This window comes from Pelodiscus sinensis, chromosome 1 (genome assembly GCF_049634645.1).
Source record: "Pelodiscus sinensis isolate JC-2024 chromosome 1, ASM4963464v1, whole genome shotgun sequence".
Lineage (NCBI taxonomy): Eukaryota > Metazoa > Chordata > Testudines > Trionychidae > Pelodiscus > Pelodiscus sinensis.
The window spans coordinates 253,118,724-253,141,855 of NC_134711.1; the positions used below are offsets into that span (position 1 = coordinate 253,118,724).

Below are 23,132 nucleotides of genomic sequence, written 5' to 3' on the forward strand. Positions count from 1 at the left end.
TGAAAACCTCCAATATGGTTACCTGAGACATTGAGAGTTTGATATTTTTAATAAAAAAAGAAAATCAAAATATTTCAATGTAACGCCACCAGAACAAAAAATATCAAATCAAAATGTTTACTTTAACTTGAAAGTCCCTCCTCCTCTCCAGAATTGTGTTTAATTTGAAATTAAGTTTCCAGTCCATTAAAAAAACCCACACCTTCTAAGTTGTGGAATTTCCCACAAAATGGAATATCTAGTTCCCCCTCCCAGCTATAGACTATAAGTCATTGATCACCAACCAGTAGATCAGGATCTAGTGGTAGATCTTGCAGCCTTTGAGTCAGGATCACTCGTCATTTGGCTAGGAGGCTATCATGTGACAGCAATTCAGCTGCCCCTCCTTCCCCCAGTATTGTGCTGCTCCTGCAGAAGCAGGAGAATTGATGTCAGGTTGTCCCCTTTCCCTGTGAGCAGGGTGGAAACTTGAAGGAATGGTGTTGGGCAGGGCCACAAAGAAGGGGTAAGGAAGGAGATGGGACAAAGGTATTTGGGTTTGAGGTAGATCCTGGATTGACCTAAATTCAAAAGTGATCTTGTGCTTAAAAAGGTTTGAGACCACTTCTATAAGCCATAGAACCAACTGAAAAGAACAGAGCCACAGGGAAAAAAATTCTGGATTATGTATTGCAAATATTATATCAAGAGAAAATAGTAAGTGACTATGGCCCCCTAAGTCTTCTGTGAACAGATTTTTTTTCTCAATTAGAATTACAAATAATAATCCAGGTGTTCAAGTATTTTTAGGGGTTTTTTTCTCATTAATTGGTTGCTATTAGTAAGCTACATTCACCGGATAATAGGATACCTAAGGCCCTTTGAAAAGTTTCAGCTTCCATTATAAGGATGACAACTTTCTACAGGAATCTTTCTGTTTGTAAGTTATTCCCATTCAGAATTACTAAACAAGCAATAGGAATTCTTCCAATCCAAAGACTTCTGGGAACATTTACTCATAATAGTGATCACAATGCTGGTTATACATGAACAATTTCTTCCATAAAATTCTACATTTAAATAAAAATTCATGTTGATTTTTTTAATCCTTTAAGAAAAAATATAGATTAACTGGATTTTTATAGGGCTTTTTTTAAATTAGAAAACTAGTTATATTCAGACAGATCTAGAATGTATGGTTGCTTCATAGAATAGCTTTAGTGTTGCATTAATGCTAGAGTTTTTTCCATGGATTTAATTATTGAAAATTATTGTTTAAGTCTTTTAATGTAGTTGGTTTGGTCACTAGCATTAATTCAGGTCTGATTAGTGCTTTTGATACCATCTTTATCAGATGCTCTTTCACATTTCATGCAAAGGAATTCACAGCTTGGGGAAATAAAGAACATGATTTACTAGATTTTAGAATGACATAACCATTAAAGCATCAGAACATATTCAAATAGTAATCAGATGAAAGAGATAAGAGTGCTGGATATAAAAACAGATCTCATTGACCAAGATGTTTTATTTTAAACAAGGAAATAACTCTAGCAACTCTTTTAAACAACCTTGGTTCTTTTCCCATCATGCATACTTTGCAAACTATTACAATCAGAGTTGAAGTGTTTTTCTTAAAATTTTTTGTTGATTATAACAGCAAAGTCAACTCATCCAAACATGCTTTGTAAACCTCTGTTTCTTGTTCTGCATTCATCTAGTAAGTGGATTCCTTTATCATGTGACAAAAGTTACAGTTCTAGACACTGCTTTTAGTCCTAGTGTTTTTAGGCTCTAAAAATCAGTGAGTCACAGACGAAAGTACCATTTTATTGCCACCGGGAACATTAGGCATTCTTCATTATCTTCCAGAGGGTAAAATTAAGTAGTCTTTTTAAACCTGACTCCATGTTCTGGAAGTCCAAGATCACTGCACATTAACCTTTCTGAGCATACCACATTATGACATAACTAAAATAGCTAGGAATTCCAGCCTCCTATTCAATTGTCAATAGTATAACCCACCAAAAATTTGAACTGCTGCCTCAGTCTTGATATAAATTGCACATGAAGCACCTTAGAGCTGCACAAGACATCTAAAAAGCTCAGAGAATGGAGCAAGATGGAGGAAACCCAGTTTTTGCTCTCAACAATGAACACAGTTCACAGGGTGCTTCATCAGCTACACAATGGGCAGCATTACCTCAGCTGTTTTCATGGTCTTCTATTCACAAACACACAGGAATCCATTTTTTAAATTACATTTACCTTTAAACTAGTTTCCAGACACAGACAACCATAGCACAGCTTTCTCATCTCCAGTCAAGTCATCGTCTGAGCTCCCCTTTCCCGTCCTGTTCCTCCCAATTACATAGCCTCCCCATTACTGAGCCAATTATCTCATTATGTTCACATTTGCCACCAGGTGTCAGTAACCCCCACAACTAAGAGGCTGATTGATTCCAACTTAAGCCTGCAGTGTTCTCTATACTACAGCAACATCAGTGATCAGAATGCTACAGCTAGCACTGTGTCCCAGGGGGAAACAAAGTAAGCTAAGCCACCAATGCAGTGAAGCCTTCTTCTGGCACACAGAAAGCATTCTCCATCCTCACACAAGTGGGGCTGGTTTGTTTATTTTTAAAATTAAAAACAAAGCAATCCTCAAAAGGTGAAGCAAGTATGCCAACTCTAAAGATTTAGGCTCTTGGGGAACTTGGTCCCCAGCTCCCATTGACTATCATTGACAAGGAGCAGGGCCCTACAATTTCACAGCTGTGAAAAATGCCTCTTGGACTGTGAAATCTGGTCACCCCCATCACAATTCCCACTAAGGAGCACACCTGTGTGGCCGTGCACAAAAAATTCTTCACCTGCCCACCTACTTTGCAGAGTGGCGTAGCAGCACTCACCTTCCTGGTGGAAGGTGAGTGTCATGGCAGACAGCTGCAGCAGCATAGTGGTGAGGTTGCTGGGGTGGGCTGGCAGAGGCCACATAGTGAAGGGAGCCGAGCCTGCTCCAGCAGCCGGGGTCAGGACCTGCTGCATGGAGCGGGTAGGGTGGGTTGGGAGCCTGCTCAGAAGGTCGGGGCTGGCTTGGGGGGCCTGCTCAGGGGGCAGGCTCTGATGGGGCCGAATGGTGGAGGCCTGCTTGGGGTGCTAGGACTGTATGGCAGGGGGCCAGGCCCGTTCTGGCTGCTGGGGCCATGTGGAGGGGTGGTTGCTTCAGTGGCTGGGGCTAGCTCCAGCCCTTTCCCAGGGCTGGAGCTGTGATCAGGGTCACAAAGTGGCTTCCTGTCTAGTCCTTGGGCTGGCTGCATGGTGGCTGCCCAAAGCTTGACTTGGGCTGTGGTGCAACTGCTTCTGGGGCTGGGGCCCCCTGCACTTCTCTTTTTCCCCTCAGAGCCTTCTGCCCCCAGCCCTCTGTAACCCCTTTCTCCCCACATGCCATTGTCCCAGCCCTAGCACCCCACTCCTGCAAACCCTGGGTGCTGGCAGCAGCTTCCCTCTGCCCCAGGTGGGGACTCACAGCCAGCCCCATGAGGAGCAGTGGCAGTCCCTGTCCTATTTCACCTTCTTCCCAAGAGGTGGGGTGTGCTACTTGGGAGAGTCTCTTGGAGGGCAACACCACTGGCAGGTGCCACAGTGGCACACATCCAAACAAGTTCATGTGACCTCACTGGCACACAAGACAAAACTCACTCTGCTCATGGATGGAAAATTTTAGAGGGAACACTGACCCCCATGAAATCTGGTTTCTTCAATGAAATATGTTTGCAGATAAGTCTGGGCAGAGAGTAAACCTGTTTCTAAAAGACAAAGGACAAGGTAATGCCTCTAGCCAGGTGTAGTCAAAGTTGATTGGTGACCACATGTCAAGTGGGCATTCTTTGACAAAAAAAGGGACACGGGGACATACCAATTTACATTTTAACCAGCAACAACATGGAACCTCTTTCACCATGAGATTCCATGTATCCATCCTCACACCAGGAAGGAATTTTGTCTGCATGGGGGTAATCCTCAATATAATGCATTTCAAAGGGTGACTGGACTGTAACAAGGAGAAGCAAAACCACCACAGGAGTAATCTCTCTTTCACTCCCTCTCTCTTCCACCTACAAAGACAACAGAACCAGCCTTTTGACTTTGGAAGGGAGCCTGACATGGCAATTTGGTCAGTGTGCACGAGGGACACATGATTTGGATTTTACCTTGAATCAAGTCTAGTTTGTTACATTTTAGTTCCTAGCAAGGATTTTCTCTTTATTTTTCGGGTAACCATTTCTGACTTTAAAACTTTATAGTTGTACTGATTTAAAATCTCTCTCTTTTTAGCTGAATATGTTTTATTCTTTAATCAAAATTCATCCACTGTTGTGCTTAAACTGAACTGTTTGAATAATTCCAAATAAAAAAGCAAACTACTGACCCCTTATAAGCACAATGGATCACTAATACCAGATCAGTTCTAGGAAAGGCCTGCACAGTGCAGAACATACATTTGGGGGGAAATTCAGGACAGGGAATATTTTGGAGTTTTCCTGCAATTGTTAACCAAGACTGGTGGAAACTAGTGTGTGCCTAGAGCATTCTGGCTGGCTAGAGCTATACAGGCATTCAAAGTCTGACCCACAAATTGTCAGGTTGTTTGCGAATGACAGCAGCAGGTCTGCTGCTCTGGATTGCATCCTGGAATGTGACACCTCAACTCTTGCCTGCAGAAAAGTATATATTTTCTTTAAACTGATTTCTGAGGCAGTATGACCTTTCTGGAGAAGAGGCTAGCTTCATACAGAGCCAAGCTCTGTGGTCAAGAATCAATGCAACCTTCAGAAAGGTGGCTTGTTATGTTTAATGGGGACTGAGGAAATCAGCAGGATATACAGCACAAAATGCATCTCACCATTCAAACCGCACTCAGGTTGCCACGAGAGTTAACAATCACTGCTATCAAATGAGCTGTCAGAATGGCAGGGGCTGTTCATTCACTGAGAAGTCCAAGGTCTAAAATGCCAATTAAATCTGGCATACAAAATGAACTGTGTTCACACATTGAATATCAGTGTACTGGAAAAGCCTGAAACTTTATAAACAATAGACTATCATCTTTGCTGGGGGCAGTTTTGTCTCTCTTTAAAAACACAAAGCACAGCAGTGTTTTCCCAATGGCTGTATCCTGAATTAGATGGGCTGATGATCTGATTCATAAAGGTAATAGCTTTGTCCTCATGGCAATTTCCTGTAGATGCTGTACAAAATTAGACTAAAATAAAAACTGAAACAGAATTTGTCAACTTCACTCCAAGATTATACTAGAAGGGAGCAGTTTAGCTCCCAATTTGCAGGTGCTATCACCTGATTGACTGATAGTTATGCTAAATTGACACTGCAGCCATGCAAGTACTCTGACAAGGTGAAGCAAAATGCAGGACAATGTAGCACTTTAAAGACTAACAAGATGGTTTATTAGATGATGAGCTTTCGTGGGCCAGACCCACGAAAGCTCATCATCTAATAAACCATCTTGTTAGTCTTTAAAGTGCTACATTGTCCTGCATTTTGCTTCAGCTACCCCAGACTAACACGGCTACATTTCTATCACTATTCTGACAAGGTGGGATTTGTCTAATTCAAATTATGAACACTTTCTTGTGCTGTGTGTGAAAATATTGGACACTGACTGCACAAACCTGGGCAAGCCCAAAGGCAACTTCTTGTACTGCACTACAGCTAGTTAGCCTACACAAGAATGATACTTGTCTCTCCCAGACTGTAACCAAGAGTCACCAGTTACCAACCCAACCCCATGAAACAATGGGCTTCATTCACTGGGGCCTGCATGCAGGATGGAGGTAGAGAGCAAGGATGATTGGATGCCTCCCAAGCTGAGCATGTGGCACAGAGGAGAGAGATCATCCTGGGGTTCTACTCCATGCAAATGAGGCAGGGAGCATAGCCAGGCACACACAACTGAAGGACCTATAGAAGAGTGAGAGCAGGAGAGATTCTGACTAGCCCAAACTGCTGATGTGTGGTGTTATTATTGGAATGGAATATGAACATACAGATCACTGCTACAACCACTGGTATACATTTGCACCACATTTTGTACAAAGTGTGCCAAGGAAGTAATCTATGATAACTATAGCTAATTCTGTTGATACTATTTATGTATTGTTGATACTATGCATGTATTGATTTTTCACTTGAAGATGTGAACATTAGCCCTGTGTGTGGATTTAAAAATTCTAGCCTCTGGAATAACACCCACAGAGTAGCTAATCAGCATGTCTGGGAATGATTATTTACATTCATTGGCCCATCAAGGAACATTCTATAAACAATGAAGCGTGGGAGGCACCCAACTATACTGACTGGACTTTCCTGCGAACCTCCAGTCTGGAATGTAGGTTATGGCATCTTCCTGAAAAAGACTGAGTTATGCATGGACAAGTGACTTTCTCATGTGACAAACTCCATCTTGGGACATACTTTTACACAGTGGGAACAATGAGAGTCCCTCCAGTGGCCAAGGGCATATAGAGGGCCAGGGGGTCCCTCCATTTGTCTTCAATCCAGCTTGTCACCTCTGGAGAATCTTTGCCCAGTTTGAAAGGACTAACAAAGTTCGAATTAGGGTGGCTAATGTAGGCATTCGAACTTGCAAATGAAGTCCGGGATTTAAATATCCCGGGCTTCATTTGCATGTTCCCGGGTGGGTGCCATTTTTACATCCCCTTAGTTCAAACTGATTGCCTGCAGCTACACGTGGCAGTCAGAAATTAATCCGAACTAAGGACTTTTAGAAGCCCCCTTATTCCTCGTGGAATGAGTCCCTGGATGCAGAAGAGTATTTCCGGGATACCTTTGGCATCCCGGAAAAACTCTTGTAGTCTAGCTTTTCTTTCTTTCTTTCTTTCTTTCTTTCTTTCTTTCTTTCTTTCTTTCTTTCTTTCTTTCTTTCTTTCTTTCTTTCTTTCTTTCTTTCTTTCTTTCTTTCTTTCTTTCTTTCTTTCTTTCTTTCTAAGAATTGGCTAACAGCAGGCTTTTATGGGTAAGATCTGTGTTATAAATTGACCTGGGAATGTGGCTGGTCCTTGGGATCAGAATAACATGTTTTGATTTGGTCTGAAGAAGCTGTTTTGATTTGGTGAGGAGTGATGCAGGTGGTATCACAGGAGAACTGGAGATTTGAAGGGAACTGCTTATATGACTTCTTGCTAGCCAGTGTGGTAAATGGAAGTGCTCTTTGTGACTGGTTGGGTGTGCCTTATAGTGGAGGACCCTAGTCCTCTAAGCAATACACCCTGAATACAGTCTCAGTAGTGACCCCAGAAACCTCCTTTATTACACCTAAGTTGAGCAACTGGCATAGAGGACAAATGGCACTTTAGAACAGGGCTCTGCTCCATGCACATTGGACGGGTGGAGGGGGACCGTGTCCAGGCACACACAACTGAAGGATTTATAGGAGACAGAAAGCAGGAAGCACTCTGACTAGCCCAAACTGCTGATTGACAGAAGGGATGAGCTGAGAATGGGAAAGATTATGTCTCAGTACTCTGTCATTTAAAAAAAACCCAGCAATTTAAATGATGAAAGAATAAAAATCACTGTGCTTACACCACAGCTTTGCCAAACCTATGTTTTTTGGTTTCCTACCACATTGTTTCCAAAAGGGTTAAATTAGAATCCCAGAGTGTGGACAGCTTAGGCAACAGTGTAAGCAACTGGGAGAGGGGCTCACATAGTCTTAAATGTAAGCTTTAGGGCATAGGGTAGCAGCACCCCATGTTCTAAGGTAGGGCATCAGACAAAAGGACAGAGCCAGGCAGCACACCGTATAGATCCAAAGCTATAAACAATGACTTTACCTAGAGTAAGTTGATTTGGATCACATAGGACCCAGCAACTGGGTCCACTCCCAACAAACTGGTGACCACATTATGGTCTACTAAAACAAGTTCTGGCAATCACCATGGGAATGAAAAATCTCCATGGTATGTAATGAAACTAATTCCTCATCTTCGGGGACATGAAGGATATTGATTTTTGTGTAGGTCCTAGAAAAACTGCCACTTTATTTTTACTTATTCAGTACGAAGGATCAATTAAAAAAAAACCCTATGAGAAGTTGATTAAACATCACATTCTCTGGAAGAAAATGAAGTTAGAGAGTTATAGAATGTTAAGCTTTTAAAGTAAATGATGTACCAGTCTCTTAACTAAGTAATATACCAAGCAATAAATTATGACAAGACATGAATGATCTTTGTGAGACAGCCATCAAACTGATTCTCTAGATTAAATATGTGCCCCAAACTGAATGCATACAAGTATTAAAATCACAAGGTACTGCTGCAAGTGTCCAGATTCATCCCTTGTGTGACTCAATTAAAGTCAGGGGAATTACACCAAGAATACATTTGTTGGATTTATGGCCACATTTTAATCACTGTCATAGGAACACAGGTCCCAGCAAAATATACTCTTTCAAATGTGGAACTGCAAGGTCATAAGTCCCTTGCAACTTTGCTGCTTTCATATACTCAGACACTTACATTTTACTCATATACCACTATTTTGAGTGTAATGATTCGATAAGGCAAAGCATTTCAAACTTTAGGACTAAGTAAGTGTGTGTGTGACTGGAGGCACAGATCAGGAGAGAGAGAGAGTGATTCCATGAATGCCAGATGCCTCTAAAATAGCAGGGAGAGGATCCTAGCAGGCAAACTAGAAGCCTGCACATGTGAACAAGGCACACCAGTCAGGGATCTAGAAAGCAGATTCTCTGTATCACACAACACTCTTCTATCCTGGCTAGTATCCTATCTCTAAATGGAGTCTGACATTTAATTTTAGTCACAGTTTTAACATGTTAAAATGTTACGAGCATATTGATGGAAATGCAGACCTGTACTTTCTGTGGTTCAGAAAGTAAGAGGATGAACAGGAAGATTCATAGATTCTGTAGCCAGAAGGGACCACTTTGACCATCCCACATATGCAGGCCATAGAGTCTCTCGAAGAATCTGAATTAAAGCACATCTTTTAGAAATGTCTAATCTTGTTTTAAAGACGCCAAGCAATGGGGAGTCCACCACCTCCTCTGAAAGCTATTCCAATGATTATTCATCCCTACTGGGAATCTGACTCTTACCTCAAAGTTGCCCAAATTCAGCTGCTGGCCATTGGATCTTGTTAAACCTTTGTCATCAAATTATGACTACAGATTGATTATCAGAAACCTATTTCTGTGCAAGCACACATACATAGTAATCAACTCATCTCTGCATCTTCTCTTCGATAAGCTAAATAGGTTGAGCTCTTTAGATAATGTAATGCTTATTTTTTCAGTCAGTAGATCATTTTTTAAGTCCTCCTCTCCAATATTTCCATATTGTTCTTGAATTGCAGATGCTAGAGTTGGAACAGGCTATAAAGGATATTCAGGATTGAATCTGTAGTGCCTTTAAAGTTAAAACCATGTTTGATGTGTGGATGTATGTTGCCCGAGTCAGAATTCATTGAGAACCTACCTCACCTCTTAATTTGGGCTCATTTGGGATCACATGCTCTAGTATAGGAGCTGTGAATCCATTTCAGTTACAGGGAGCAAATCACTCTCGCACCCATTTTCACAGAAATTTTCTTTCCAAGTGTTTAGGTCATTCAAGAAAATTTCTTCAAGCACTAAACTCATCTTTCTTTGAAACAGTATTTAGATATTTTAGTCCTTCCCCTCTCTTGAAGAGGGCCTTGAATGAATGAGGCATTCATTTATATGCATGTAAATCAGGAAGCAGCTCCAATGGAGTTGCATCTGTGTAAAGCTGGGATGAGAGTCATCAGAATCTGACCTTTTATTTCTTCTGCACCTCAGAGAAAATTACAAATGACATCTTTCTCAAGTACTTTCTCAATCTTCTGTCTTCTGTTTCAGTAATAACTTGCATCAGTCTCTTGTGAAAGTGAGTTGATTGCATCTCTGCAACCAGACCAGTAAAGATAGATGATATGGCCATTGAAAAGACCAAAAAAAAAAAACCCAGAAAAAAAACAATTATATCAAAGTTTCGGACTGAGTTTAATTAAAGACTCAAAGGTCACAGAAGGATACACACTAATCAAACATAGGCTATCAACTTCTATATCAGGGAGTTTAGATGGAAGGCTAACTAGAATTTAGGCATTGGCCATTATTTCTAATACTTCTGGACTTACGCAAAGAAATAAAAGGATAATTTTTGAACAGAAGGAAACAAGCCAAAGAAAGTGGATCACATATGAGATCAGTCTGACTCAAACAAAATATAAAAAACAACAAATAATCTAGTAACACTTTACAGACTAACAAAACATGTAGATGGTATCGTGAGCTTTCATGGGTGTGCCCACGAAAGCTCATGATACCATCTACATGTTTTGTTAGTTTTTAAAGTGCTACTGGACTCTTTGTTGTTTTTTTAAGTTTTTCCTATTACAGACTAACTTGGCTATCCCTCTGAAGCTTTCAAACAAAATATATAGTTCTGAGCAAGAAATCTTTTCAATATATGACTAGAGGATACAAATTACCACTTCTACAAAGATATGTAACACATCTAAGAAAGCTGTTTACTATTGTGATGATGCAATGGATGTGTAATCAGAAAATAGTCCAATGAAAAGTAGTATTGGAAATACAAGTAGAAACTCATAAATCTGGGACTCTTTGGTCTGGAAACATCCATGGTGTTGCAGGACCAGGGATGTTGTTGGACTAGAGAGACCCAGCCACCAGGAGTGCAAGACAGTTGGGAGTCCAGCAACAGGAAGCCCCACCATTGGGATGGATGAAACCTATCCCTGGAAAGCCCCTTCTAGGTAGGGCAGCAGCGGGGCAGCTAGGGAGTGCCAGCTGGGTCAGGGCAGAAGTGAGCCTGTGGTGCCTTTGGAGCTCCGTCCCCAAAGAGTCCCAGCAGGTTGGCGTTGGCATGCCAAAGCCCAAGCCTTGCAGCTTGGGGCAGTGGGGCTGGAGCAGAGACAGCCAGAGGGAGGGGCAGTGTCACAGAAGGCTGGTGGCAGGGGACCTCCCTTGGTCTGGCAAATTCTCTTATTCAGAATGGGGTCAGGCCTTGAGGGAGCCAGCCCAGGGAGGTCCAACCTGTATACAAATTCTAACCATCCAATCCATCAATGCCCATAGCGCATTTAAACAAAACAATAAGAAAAAAATACACACATTTCAAAGTGGATTTGACCTGAAAGTGACTAAAGAAACTGACTCGAGACAGCCACTAATCTGGATAGATTTATCATGGACCAAACCATGGGCAGCAAGTGAACCCCGCCTAAGGGAGGGTTGCCCCGACCATACCCTGCTGACCAAGGTCTGCTCCCACACTTGCTTGAGCTCCAAGTACCACTTCTTTCTCCCCTCCAAGCCAGAGGAGCTCTGGTTGGTCCTCCTCAGTCACAGGGGTGGCTAAAGCCACCCCAGCCCACTTGATGCCTGGGCTGGCCACCTTCTGGAACTCAGCCCTTACTGTCTTTAGGGGACAGAGGGAGCAAAGATAGGACCATGGGACAGAGAGTGGGCAGAGAGTCTCTGCGTAAGGGAAGACTGAGCTTCCCCGGGTTTCAATGTCCCCACCCATGGGCCATATTTTACTTTGTAAGATGTGGAAGGTTTCATTTCAAGTCAATAGGAGCTGCAGCCATATAAAACAGATAACTTCAGACCCACCTACAAAAAAGATGAGTGAATGGCAGGGTGGGGATATTAATATCTCAATTGTTGCAATGGAGGAGCTGTTTAAATACCTTCACATTTGAAAAAAATCATTTCATTCCCTTAATTTAAAAAGAAACAAGGTAATAATGGCAAAGAATAAAGATGTTATGTTTATGTAAAGCCTTTCATCCTAAGCCTTCTCGAAGTACCAAAGTTCTGTATAAACTATTGGTAAGAAAGATAAATAGCTTGAATGGAATAGACACACAGATAGGCAGGCAGACAGCTATATTAGAAGTATTTTTGCAGTTTATCTTGACAGGGATTTGTACTCCAATACTACCCTTCCTCTTGGATTTTACCATGCCACTCAGCACAGGCAGCTGATCCTATCTTTAGTGTAGTGGATTCAAGGGTTTGCAACTCATTGCCTGGAATGCTTAGGTTGCTTAATAAATAACTGACATACATAGAGGGGTGCTCTTCCTTGAAGATGGTGGAGAGTGGGGTGAAAAAAAAAACATTTACCAAAAGCGTAAGTAATTTGCCAGTTGCAGAAAAAAGCTAGAATGTAGTTGCTCTAACCAGAATTAGAATAAAACAGTTTGCTTAGCTGCTGATCTGCAAATACTGATAACACACCTAATACTTCAGATTAAGTAGGAAAATCTCTGTTCCCTCTAATATAAAGCATTTTTACTAACATGTGATCAAGGCCTCTGTTTAATCTCTCACCTAAAAGACTGTGTGTCAAATATGACATGGCCTACAGGCAATACTATGCCCTCAGGTTCACCTGTGTGGCTCCAGCATCTTCCAATTATGTCCGTCAGTAACACCTGTAGACTTTAAGTCAGTTTGCACAGGAGTCAGAGAACATAATGAAAAGATAGCAGAGTTGAACACACAAAGCAGAACTTCTCTTAGGCTATGTCTATACTCCAAGCCTAATGAGGAAGAATGATTTTTGCGCAAAAGGAGTTTTTTGCGCAAAAAGGCACTGTCTAAACAGCGCTTTTTTGTGCAAAAACCTCTTGCACAAAAGGGAAAGGACGAGGAAATGCAAATGAGAGTGCTGCATATGCAAATGAGTGCTCTATTTGCATTTGTTCTTCTGCAAGAGGCTTGCAGTATAGACATAGCCTTACTGCTAAGGTTGAAAGAGTTCTGCTTGAACATCCCAGCCCTGGCTGACTTTGTGAGGCTGGCAATCAGGAGATAACATTTTACCTGTAAAGCCAGTAAATTCAAAAGATCAAATCAGTGACAATACCGAATGTGGAGACTACTGATGCCACTTTTACTTATCCACTCTTTCAGTATTGCACCTCTTCATTTTTACCCAATTATTCTGCCACTGTATCATGGTCTAGGAATGCTCTCAGATGAAGCAAAATGCTCACAGCCTCAATATATCCTCAAAACAACCCAGCATGGCTTGAATCATGAAGAAAAATAGGGGAAAGAGGGAGAGTATCGTTTACTGGCCTAGTAGCCTCAAGAAGTTAAGCTTCAGCCGTACCTTGTGCATTCTCCGATAGGCAAGTTTAAAACCTTCTATCTGCTTCAAACTACATTGTCAGTGAATATTAAAAATGTGCACTGTGTATGCCAGAGGTGTTATGATGGTAATATGCCTGAAATGTAGACTCTGTTCACCTTTCTAACTAGTGCTTTTACCACTGAATGCTGTACAAACCTATGATGTACATACAAAAAGTGACATCTGTATGCCCAGAGGACATACAAGAGTCATCAATCCTGTTAAAAATCTGGCAATTAAAAAAATCTGGGAATGTGTCCTTGTGCTGTTTTCTCAGGGTTTGTGTTGTATCATTCAAGCAAGATACTAACCAACTTCAACAGGCCTTTATTTACCAAAAGTCAATCCTCTTTAAAAAGCTGCTGCTGCTCCCCTCTGTAGCTCTCACTCAGTTCTGGCTCATCTCCTCCCCGTTCCTTCCTGTTTCCTGTGCTTCCAGACTCTCAACAGCCAGTGCTCCCAGTTCTAATAATTACAAGCAGCATCTAAAACACCACAGTTTGGTTGTTAGTTCTGCTGCTGTGCACTTACACGAAGAAGTGAGGAAACGTAAGACAACTCTGTCTTTCTTCATTGGCTACCTACTTCACACTGTGGTTTGTGTAATGGAACGGGGTGAAGAAGGACAGTTATTGCAAGGATACCACTCTTGGGTAGGAAATTCCTTGCCTTACCTCTAACTTTCTCCTGCACCCCATTGTCCAAGTAGGCACAAAAATAGTCTGTCAATCTATGCCAACAAAGGTGCAGAAGCAGTAAGCTGTTCCCTTCAGATGCAGTAAGCTATTCACCTCCTCCCACACCCCAATCCTCTGCCCCACTCCCCTCCTGCAGCCACACTCCCTCCCAGAGCCTGCACCTTGCACTCCCTCCTGAACCCAATCCCCTGCCCCAGGGTCAGACAAGAGCCCTCTCCAATATTCTGAACCCCTTTGTCCCAGCCCAGAGACTACACACAAAACTCTTGCACATTCCAGTGAAAGTGAGTGGTGTGGAAGAAGGAGGAAAGGGGAATGGAATGAGTGGGGGTGGGGTCTCAGAGAAAAGGCAGAGCAAGGATGCTTGGGACTGTATGATTAGACAGTCTGCAACCCTAGCAAGCCCAGAGGTAAAAACTTGTACTCTAGAGAGATTAGATCCCTAAAGGGTTGAGTTAGAGTTTTGTACATCACAGTAAAGTCAAAACTATGACTTCAGCACCTTCACTGAATTAGCATTATTACTGTACAAGGCAGTGTCTTTTACCCTGAACTATCAATTCTAGCATAGGAAAACCTCTGCTAATAGCTCCAATAAATTGTTTAAAATCCAGCAGCTGAGGGTGTCTACAGTGTAGGAAATCTATTAATTAAAATGAGGAAAATCAATGGTCAGAGGGCTTAGAGAAATGCTAATATGTTTATAAAAGGAAGCCAAGCCTGTGTCTTGTGGAACTAGACTATCAACATTTTCCATTTAAAAAGGGACAAAAATATTTAATACCAAAAATATTTGGTTGTTCAACTGTATCCAAATAAATGGTGCACTTGGAGTAGTATTCTTCAATTTGGATCAGAGCAGATTACACAAACAGTATTCAGAATGCGTGTTTTAATTACACAGCACTAGGGTAGACAAAGAGAAACCTATTTTTAAGATAAATTTAGTTCTATGAAGAGTTTTCTAAATGAATGACAATAAACAATTCATTTAGCTAAAAAGTTTGTTTACATAATTTTGATTCAATATAAAACAGTACTATTTCAATAACACTGTCCTTTTCAGATGAGTGAGCAGACCAACTTTGGATTGCAAGTCATGACAACTGCAACATGGGCCTCTGTTCTGATGCTGCACTTATTTATAAAGTATTATGTTTCTCTTGCAAGCAGAAAAAAAAAGTTTCCACAGTGTTTAGCCTTTATAGATGTGTGGGGTTTTTTTACCGTGTTTTCTGTAAGTTTCAATTGACCCTCACTGTGGGCTATTAGTATAGTCCCTAAAACAAGACAAGATTGTCTCTCCCGGGCCACACTTCTTCCATAAATTTTATTCCTGACAAGAGCAGCAAAGGCAACATCATCAGTACTAGTGTTAGAGCAGTCTAGGGAGACATGCTCGGAAACAATAAACATAGGTTTAAAAATCTACAAAAAAAAAGAATTATCCATGTTGAAGTAGCTCTGCTCCTGCTAGAATACTTCTGCTTTCCATTTAAAGGCAAATAAATTCTTCATGACAGCTCCTAATGGCCTCCACAGTTATTCACAAAGCTTGCCCTCAAATTGCAGTGTAAAATAAAAGGATTATTGCTTTGACTGACTTACAAGAAGGATCCACCTCCTCATTTAAATAAAGCTGTATTGCTTCTCCTCTTTTCTTTTGCTTGACCTGTGAAAATATCAACAACTAAATAACTTACAATTAGCACAGCAATACTTCACTATTCCACTTAAATCATCCCCTGGAGCATAAGCTGCGGTAATGCTGTAGAGATGGGTTTTTGGTAATCTGGGTAGTAGTTGAGAAGTGAAATTACAAAATAGGTTCCTAGCTGTTTATTCTTAAGCCTTGTCTACACTGGCATGGTTTGTTGAGGAAAAGTGCCTTTTAGTGACAAAACTGTGTGCGTGTTCACACTACAAAGCGACATTTGTCACAAAAAAACCTGGACTGCTGACAGGGGACAGGAGGCAGAGGGGAAAACTGACCAGGAGCCTGGTAATTCAAAAGGGCCAGAGCTTCTGGCCACTGCTGCTGCTACTGAGGCAGTGGTGGCACCTAGAGCCCAGGCCCTTTAAAAAGCCTCTGGAGCACCATGCAGCTTGCTCCAGGTGGCATTAAGGGCTTGGGGGTGTGGCATGGTACAGGCAGTACTGAGGGCTGAGTGCCACCGTTCCAACACTTTCACCTGAGATGCTGCCCCTTCTCGTAGCACAGAACTGTCCCCCCCCCCACACACACACACACACCTTGCCCAGGGACCCCGCTGTCAGCTCCTTCAGAAAAATGTCCATTTTTGTCATCAAAAAATTCCAGCTCCATGAGGGAGTTTTGTCATTTCTCCTTCCTGTGTTGTCGACACATGCAGGATAGTCACTTCGAGATGTTTTATCTCCAGGAAGTGGACCTCAATTCCCAAACAGCTGCTCTGGTCAGTGGTTTGAACTTTGCTGCCCTGCAACCAGGTGACCAGCCACGTGCCCCATCCCTTGTGTGTAGCCAGGGACTGTTCTCCATGGCAGATGGACATAGCCAGTCTGAGCAACTGCTTTCCAAGAACCAGGAAACAGGAGGCGAGATGCAAGCTACATGGCTATTGCACAATTTATGCAAAGTGCAAGAAGCCACAATAACCAGGGAAGTATTGTCCTCAGTGAGGTCTAGCCTGCCATAGAGACAACACCCTCTTGCCTTCAATCTCCCAAAGGTACATGTGACCACCATGCAACACTTGCTCAGCCTCTTGTTAAAACGTTCATTACTGCTGTTCAGTTGCCCCCAATACAATTTCATGAGCCAGGGCTGCAAGAGGTAAGATGGGTCTTCACAGATCACAGCTGGCATTTCCGCATACCCCGCTGTTATCTTGTGGTCTGGAAAGAAAGTTCTCACCTGCAGTTTCCTGCATAGGCCAGCGTTTCTGAAAATGCATGTGTTATGCACCTCTCCAGAACACATGAAGTTGATATTTGTGAAACACCTACAGTGACCCACAAGAGCGTGCAGCTCCATCAAGAAGTATCCCTTCCTGTTGATATAATTGGGAGCAAGGTAAGCTGGTGCTAAAATTGAAATGCGTGTGCCACGTATTGTCCTCTTTCACAGCTGGGATATCCTATGTCCACAAAGCCAGCCACTATGCATTGCACATTTCGCAGAATCATGGTACTCCATAACAGAATGTGATTTGTTGACCTGTGTACTTGCCACAGTACTTCTCCAAACTGATTTGCAACTGACCGCTAGCAATTGGGAATTGCCAGCTTCAACACAGCAACTGTCACATGCCTCTCACCTTTCATTCTGGTGTCCTTGCACTGCAGTTCAGGGGTCCGCTCAGCACACAGCTCCAGGACAGTTGCTTTATGCATCCTAAAGTTTTGTAGCCACTGGTCTTCATCCCACACCTGCATGATAATGTGATCCCACCACTCAGTACTGGTTTCCCTAGTCCTGAAATGTCAGTCTCCCCCTCCCCCCCCCCCCCCCCCGCCCGCCATATAGCTGCTCTGTAACTGTCAGGCTCCTCCAAATCTTCTTCCTTTGTCAGTAACCTCAAGATGGTCTCCGCTGCCATGTGTGAAGTCCTAACCACAGTTGACAGAACATGCAAGAGAAGTGCAGGATCCATTCTTTCTCACTGCAAATGCTGGAATTCATAGCAGAAAATGGTATTTGAGAAAAAAAGGTGCAAAAAGACACCGGAAGCCCCAGAACAAAGCAGTACCTGAAAGGTCATTTTGCATGTTCCCAAAATGCCTCACACTCTTTTCCATAGTCCCACAACACCTAGGCTGTGTCTAGACTGCATCCCTCTGCCACCAGAGGGATGCAAATCAAGCACTTGGAAGTGCCAATGAGCCCGGGATTTAAATATCGCTATGCCCATCAGGCTCAGTGTCAAAAGTGAAAGTAAAGTGTAGTCATGGCTCGGCCAACAGCGGGGAGCATTTTCAGCAGCTCCTGTACTCCTGTACAGGACTCCTTTTTAGGACTCCAGAAATTTAAGATGCATACAGATTATCAGATAACAGCTTGTTAAAATGTGAGCAGTCTTGTACATAGCCATCCATGCACATTCTAGAAATCAGACATTTGTGGACATGTCTTTCCTGGCAGGCCTGTCGACAAGGGAGATAATGGGGGCAACTACCCCAGGACCTGCGTAGCAGCAGTAGAGACCCAAGTGGCATGGTCTGGGAGGCACTTAACACTGGGGTGGGGGACAGTGGTGCGGTCTGGGTAGCACTGAGGGAAGGCTGCCCCAACCCCACACCTTCCATCTGGGGCTTTGCCCCAGGCCCCACCCAACTTGCTCAGGGGAATGACAATTCTATTGGTCCCTCTTTTCCTGAGCTGCTTTTAGGCACACAGAATATTACTGAATACATATTAAGCTCTAAGTAGCCCAGATACTACCTTGATAGCTGCACTTCTGTCTGCTATTAAATTCAGCTATTAAAGACAGCTATTAAATTCAGACCAAACTCTGCTCTTCCCTGCTCTGAGTTACATATAAGCACCTTTAAAAGAAGTAAGGACTTCCAGATGCAACTAACAGGAGAGTCTGGCTCTTCCGAAGAATCAAGGCAAGATGGCTACACAGTCTGAATATTTTTAAAAGTACTACAGTGTCTTTGCATCTGTCAGTTTAAACCAATTTAGTATAAATAGTGTCTGAACACTTATTTCAGTGTAGCAGAAGCTGTTCAGAAATCAACATATGTTAAATCAAAATAAGCTTGGTTTAAAAACTGAAATAAAAGAGTGCCCACAAAAGAGGTTGTCCTACTTTTACCTAATTGGTTTAAAATTAAATATTTAGTTAAGCAAGTACGATTTTCTTATGTAGACAACACCTGAAGGGCCTTCCATGATGGGGACTTCAAAATTATTAATCTCCCGAAATACTCAGTGATTTTTGGATTGCCACACACTCAATTCAATGGGTAGAAAACTGGATTGGACTCTGGATAGAGGGTAGCATCCGAGGGGAAACAGGGAGTAAAGGAAAATGCATGACAGAGGAATGCAAGGTTCACCCCCTCCTTCTCAGGTTCTCAATCCCCTATTGGCTAAACAGAAAATATGGATTGATGCTTTTACCCACCTGCCTTCTCTTTGCAGCCTTTTTAAAACTCTTGGACAAAGTCTTTGGGGGCAGCTAAAATGAAGCAAGAGGCTCCTACTCTTCTTCCCTGCAGTTGTAATCTATCAATCATGGTTTTTTTTAAAGATCATGTGGATCAATTGCTGGTTTTCTGGGTCAGGAAGAAATTTATACTGCTATTTGGGCCGAGTTGACAGAGGCTTCATGGTTTTTGTTTTTGTTTTCCATCTTCTTCATGGTTTCAAGTTAAATAGGAATAGGATTGGATATAACTCATTGCAACTTGTGGCTGGTGTCCAGTACAGATAAAACACCAAGGCTACATCTAGACTGCAAGCCTCTTTTGAAAGAGGCTTTTTCGAAAGATACTTTAGAAAAAGCCTCTTTCAAAAAAGAGTGTCTAGACTGCAAGCAGTTCTTTCGAAAAAGAAAGCCGCTTTTTTGAAAGAAAGCACCCAGGCAGTCTGGATGCTTTCTTTCGAAAAAGCCCGGTTTGCATTCAAGAATGCCTTTTTTTGAAAGAGCACTTTCGAAAAAAGGCGTTCTTCCTCGTGAAATGAGGTTTTCCGCCGTCGAAAGAAAAGCCATGTTCTTTCAATTTAATTTCGAAAGAACGCGGCTGTAGTCTAGACGCAGGAGAAGTTTTTTCGAAAAAAGGCTACTTTTTTCGAAAAAACCCTTGAGTCTGGACACAGCCCAAAAGGGCTAGCTTCCAGTAGTAGAAGAGACCTAGGATTTTGAGGTGAAGCTGGGGCCTATGAGAAATGTGGAGAGTTGAACTCTTAGAAATATGGTCCCTTCTTTGTGTACCCTCTCTCCCCCTTTCACAGATGAAAAGGTGAGAAGTTTTGCACTGAATGCTAGGGATAGGGTTTGTGTCATGGGTTATATAATGGGAGTCCTGTGACATCTGTATTGGACCCATGTAAATGCTTGGTAAAAGGAAAAGGAATACACATTGCTGGGGAGAAGCACTAAGCTAAAAAAGTTGTCATCCTCCACTTAAATCCATTCTTATATCTGTGCTCATTCATCTGTGGGTCCTGATCAACGGGTAGTATTTCACTTTGGCAGCTGATACAAAAGGGGGGAAGAAGGCAACAAGAAATATTACTAAAGATACGCAGACAATGCACAAAGCCAGAGTTGAGTTTGAGATTCAAGAATAGTTCAGCAGTGAATTGGTATTCATTTCTAAAATTATTCCACTATGGGGTACCACATATACCCAGAACCACTGATTTTACTACAACCTCTTCAGCATAAATTGCAATAACAAAGTGTGTAAAAACACAATCAGTATCACATATATTCTGTATAAAAATTGTTATTGTCTAATTAGACAGGATGTGCACACACACTTTTTGTATGTTTACTCAAATTGATTTTTTACTAACAATTGTACTTTCTGAAAGGAAAACTAAAGTCAAAGATCCAAGAGGCTATCAAATTTAATTCTTCCTCATATTGCTTACACGTTTCCCTCTATCCTATCTAAGCATCGGGAACTGTGAAAACAATGTCTTTAATTGAACTGGAGTACAATCTGCAACCCATTTTTTCTAGTTTTTGCTCTCTGCTATTTGTATTGATTTTTTTATTACTCAAAAACTTCAGAAAGTGATCTTTGTAGAAGAAAAGCAGAATATTTTCATTTCTGAACATTGTAAGAGAGAGAGACATCAAATACTGATTGGGTAATGTTTTGACTATTCCACATTTCATTAGTGGATGTTGATCAGATTCATAATTTAAACTGGCATTTATATGCATCTTTTCCCAATGAGCTGTAAAATGCTGTCCACTGCAATGTTTTTTAATGATCTGAACTCCTAGAAATGGCATATTGGGACATTCTTTCTAAATCTACAGTGAATATTGTTAATTGTTTAGTTACTAATATTTGGAAATTTTTATGTGAAATTAGAAATACATCATCATCCAGCTGTAGACTGTCGCTTTGTTCAAATAATAGAAGACATTCATCTAAATTTTTGACAAAATTTTCTTCTCACGTGGTGTTTAATGAGGCCACGGCAGACAATTATTTTAATCATAGAATCATAGAATCATAGAATAATAGGACTGGAAGGGACCTCGAGAGGTCATCGAGTCCAGCCCCCCGCCCTCAAGGCAGGATCAAGCTCCGTCTACACCATCCCTGACAGATGTCTATCTAACCTGTTCTTAAATATCTCCAGAGAGGGAGATTCCACCACCTCCCTTGGCAATTTATTCCAATATTTGACCACCCTGACAGTTAGGAATTTTTTCCTAATGTCCAATCTAAACCTCCCCTGCTGCACTTTAAGCCCATTACTCCTTGTCCTGTCCTCAGAAACCAAGAGGAACAAATTTTCGCCTTCCTCCTTGTGACACCCTTTTAGATATTTGAAAACCGCTATCATGTCCCCCCTTAATCTTCTTTTTTCCAAACTAAACAAGCCCAGTTCATGAAGCCTGGCTTCATAGGTCATGTTCTCTAGACCTTTAATCATTCTTGTCGCTCTTCTCTGTACCCTTTCCAATTTCTCCACATCTTTCTTGAAATGTGGCGCCCAGAACTGGACACAGTACTCCAGCTGAGGCCTAACTAGTGCAGAATAGAGCGGCAGAATGACTTCACGAGTTTTGCTTACAACACATCTGTTGATACAACCTAGAATCATATTTGCTTTTTTTGCAACAGCATCACACTGTTGACTCATATTCAACTTGTGGTCCACTATGACCCCTAGATCCCTTTCCGCCATGCTCCTTCCTAGACAGTCGCTTCCCATCTTGTATGTATGGAACTGATTGTTCCTTCCTAAGTGGAGCACTTTGCATTTCTCTTTATTAAACCTCATCCTGTTTACCTCTGACCATTTCTCTAACTTGCTAAGGTCATTTTGAATTATGTCCCTATCCTCCAAAGAAGTCGCAACCCCACCCAGTTTGGTATCATCTGCAAACTTAATAAGAGTACTCTCTATCCCAATATCTACATCATTGATGAAGATATTGAACAGTACGGGTCCCAAAACAGACCCTTGAGGAACTCCACTTGTTATCCCTTTCCAGCAGGATTTAGAACCGTTAACAACAACTCTCTGACTACGGTTATCCAGCCAATTATGCACCCACCTTATCGTCGCCCTATCTAAGTTATATTTGCCTAGTTTATCAATAAGAATATCATGCGAGACCGTATCAAATGCCTTACTAAAGTCTAGGTATATGACATCCACCGCTTCTCCCTTATCCACAAGGCTCGTTATCTTATCAAAGAAAGCTTAATACATACTATTTTAGTGATATGACAATAGAGTACAATTAAGCATCCAGTCATTAGCAATGAGGACATTTCTGACAAGCTGTATGTGCATATATCAACATTTTAAGAAAGGGAGAGACCATGATGTTGACTATGGGTATGTTTACACTGACAGATATAAGGGTATGTCTACAATGGCTCGTTAATTAGAGCTAGGTAGGCAAATGAAGCCTGAGATTTAAATGTCCCTGGCTTTATTTGCATGTTTCCGTCCAGCCGCCATTTTTAAATCCCCCTTAGTCCGAACTCATTCTACAAGGAGTAACAGTTAATCCGAACGAAGGACTTAGATCGGATTAACTTTAAACTGCTGCGTGTAGCCACGGGCAGGTCATTCGAACTAAGGGGGATTTAAAAATGGCGGCCGGACAGGAACATGCAAATAAAGCCTAGGATATTTAAATCCCGGGCTTCGTTTGCAACTCCAGTTGCCTGATTTGCTTACCTAGCTCGAATTAATGAGCTAGTGTAGACATACCCTAAAAGTGCAGCTGAAACAAAATACAGGACTATATAGCACTTTAAAGACTAACAAGATGGTTTATTAGATGATGAGCTTTCGTGGGCCAGACCCACTTCCTCAGATCAAACACGGCTACATTTCTATCCCTAAAAGTGCAGGTCATTACAGTGTTGCTCACAGAGCACTGTGGGGAATCCGCTGCTGTATGTGATGGTGGAGCATATACACATTAGCAGCTCTTGCAGTGCCACAGAAAGCAGTGCATTGTGTAGCTCTCCCACTGTGCAAGTGGGCACA

General features: G+C 41.9%; 1 protein-coding gene across 2 annotated transcripts in view; it reads right to left on the reverse strand.

The window, feature by feature from the left end:
• The window catches only part of GPC6 (glypican 6), a 1,157,112-nt gene that overhangs the window by 935,360 nt on the left and 198,620 nt on the right, over positions 1 to 23,132 (reverse strand). The window contains exon 1 of one of the 2 annotated variants that reach the window (XM_075918824.1): positions 2,248 to 2,348. The exons of the other annotated variant lie outside the window; for it this stretch is intronic. The gene's annotated coding sequence lies outside the window, so the exon portion shown is untranslated. Of the gene's footprint in view, positions 1 to 2,247; positions 2,349 to 23,132 lie in introns of those variants that run through there. 2 annotated transcript variants of the gene reach the window in all.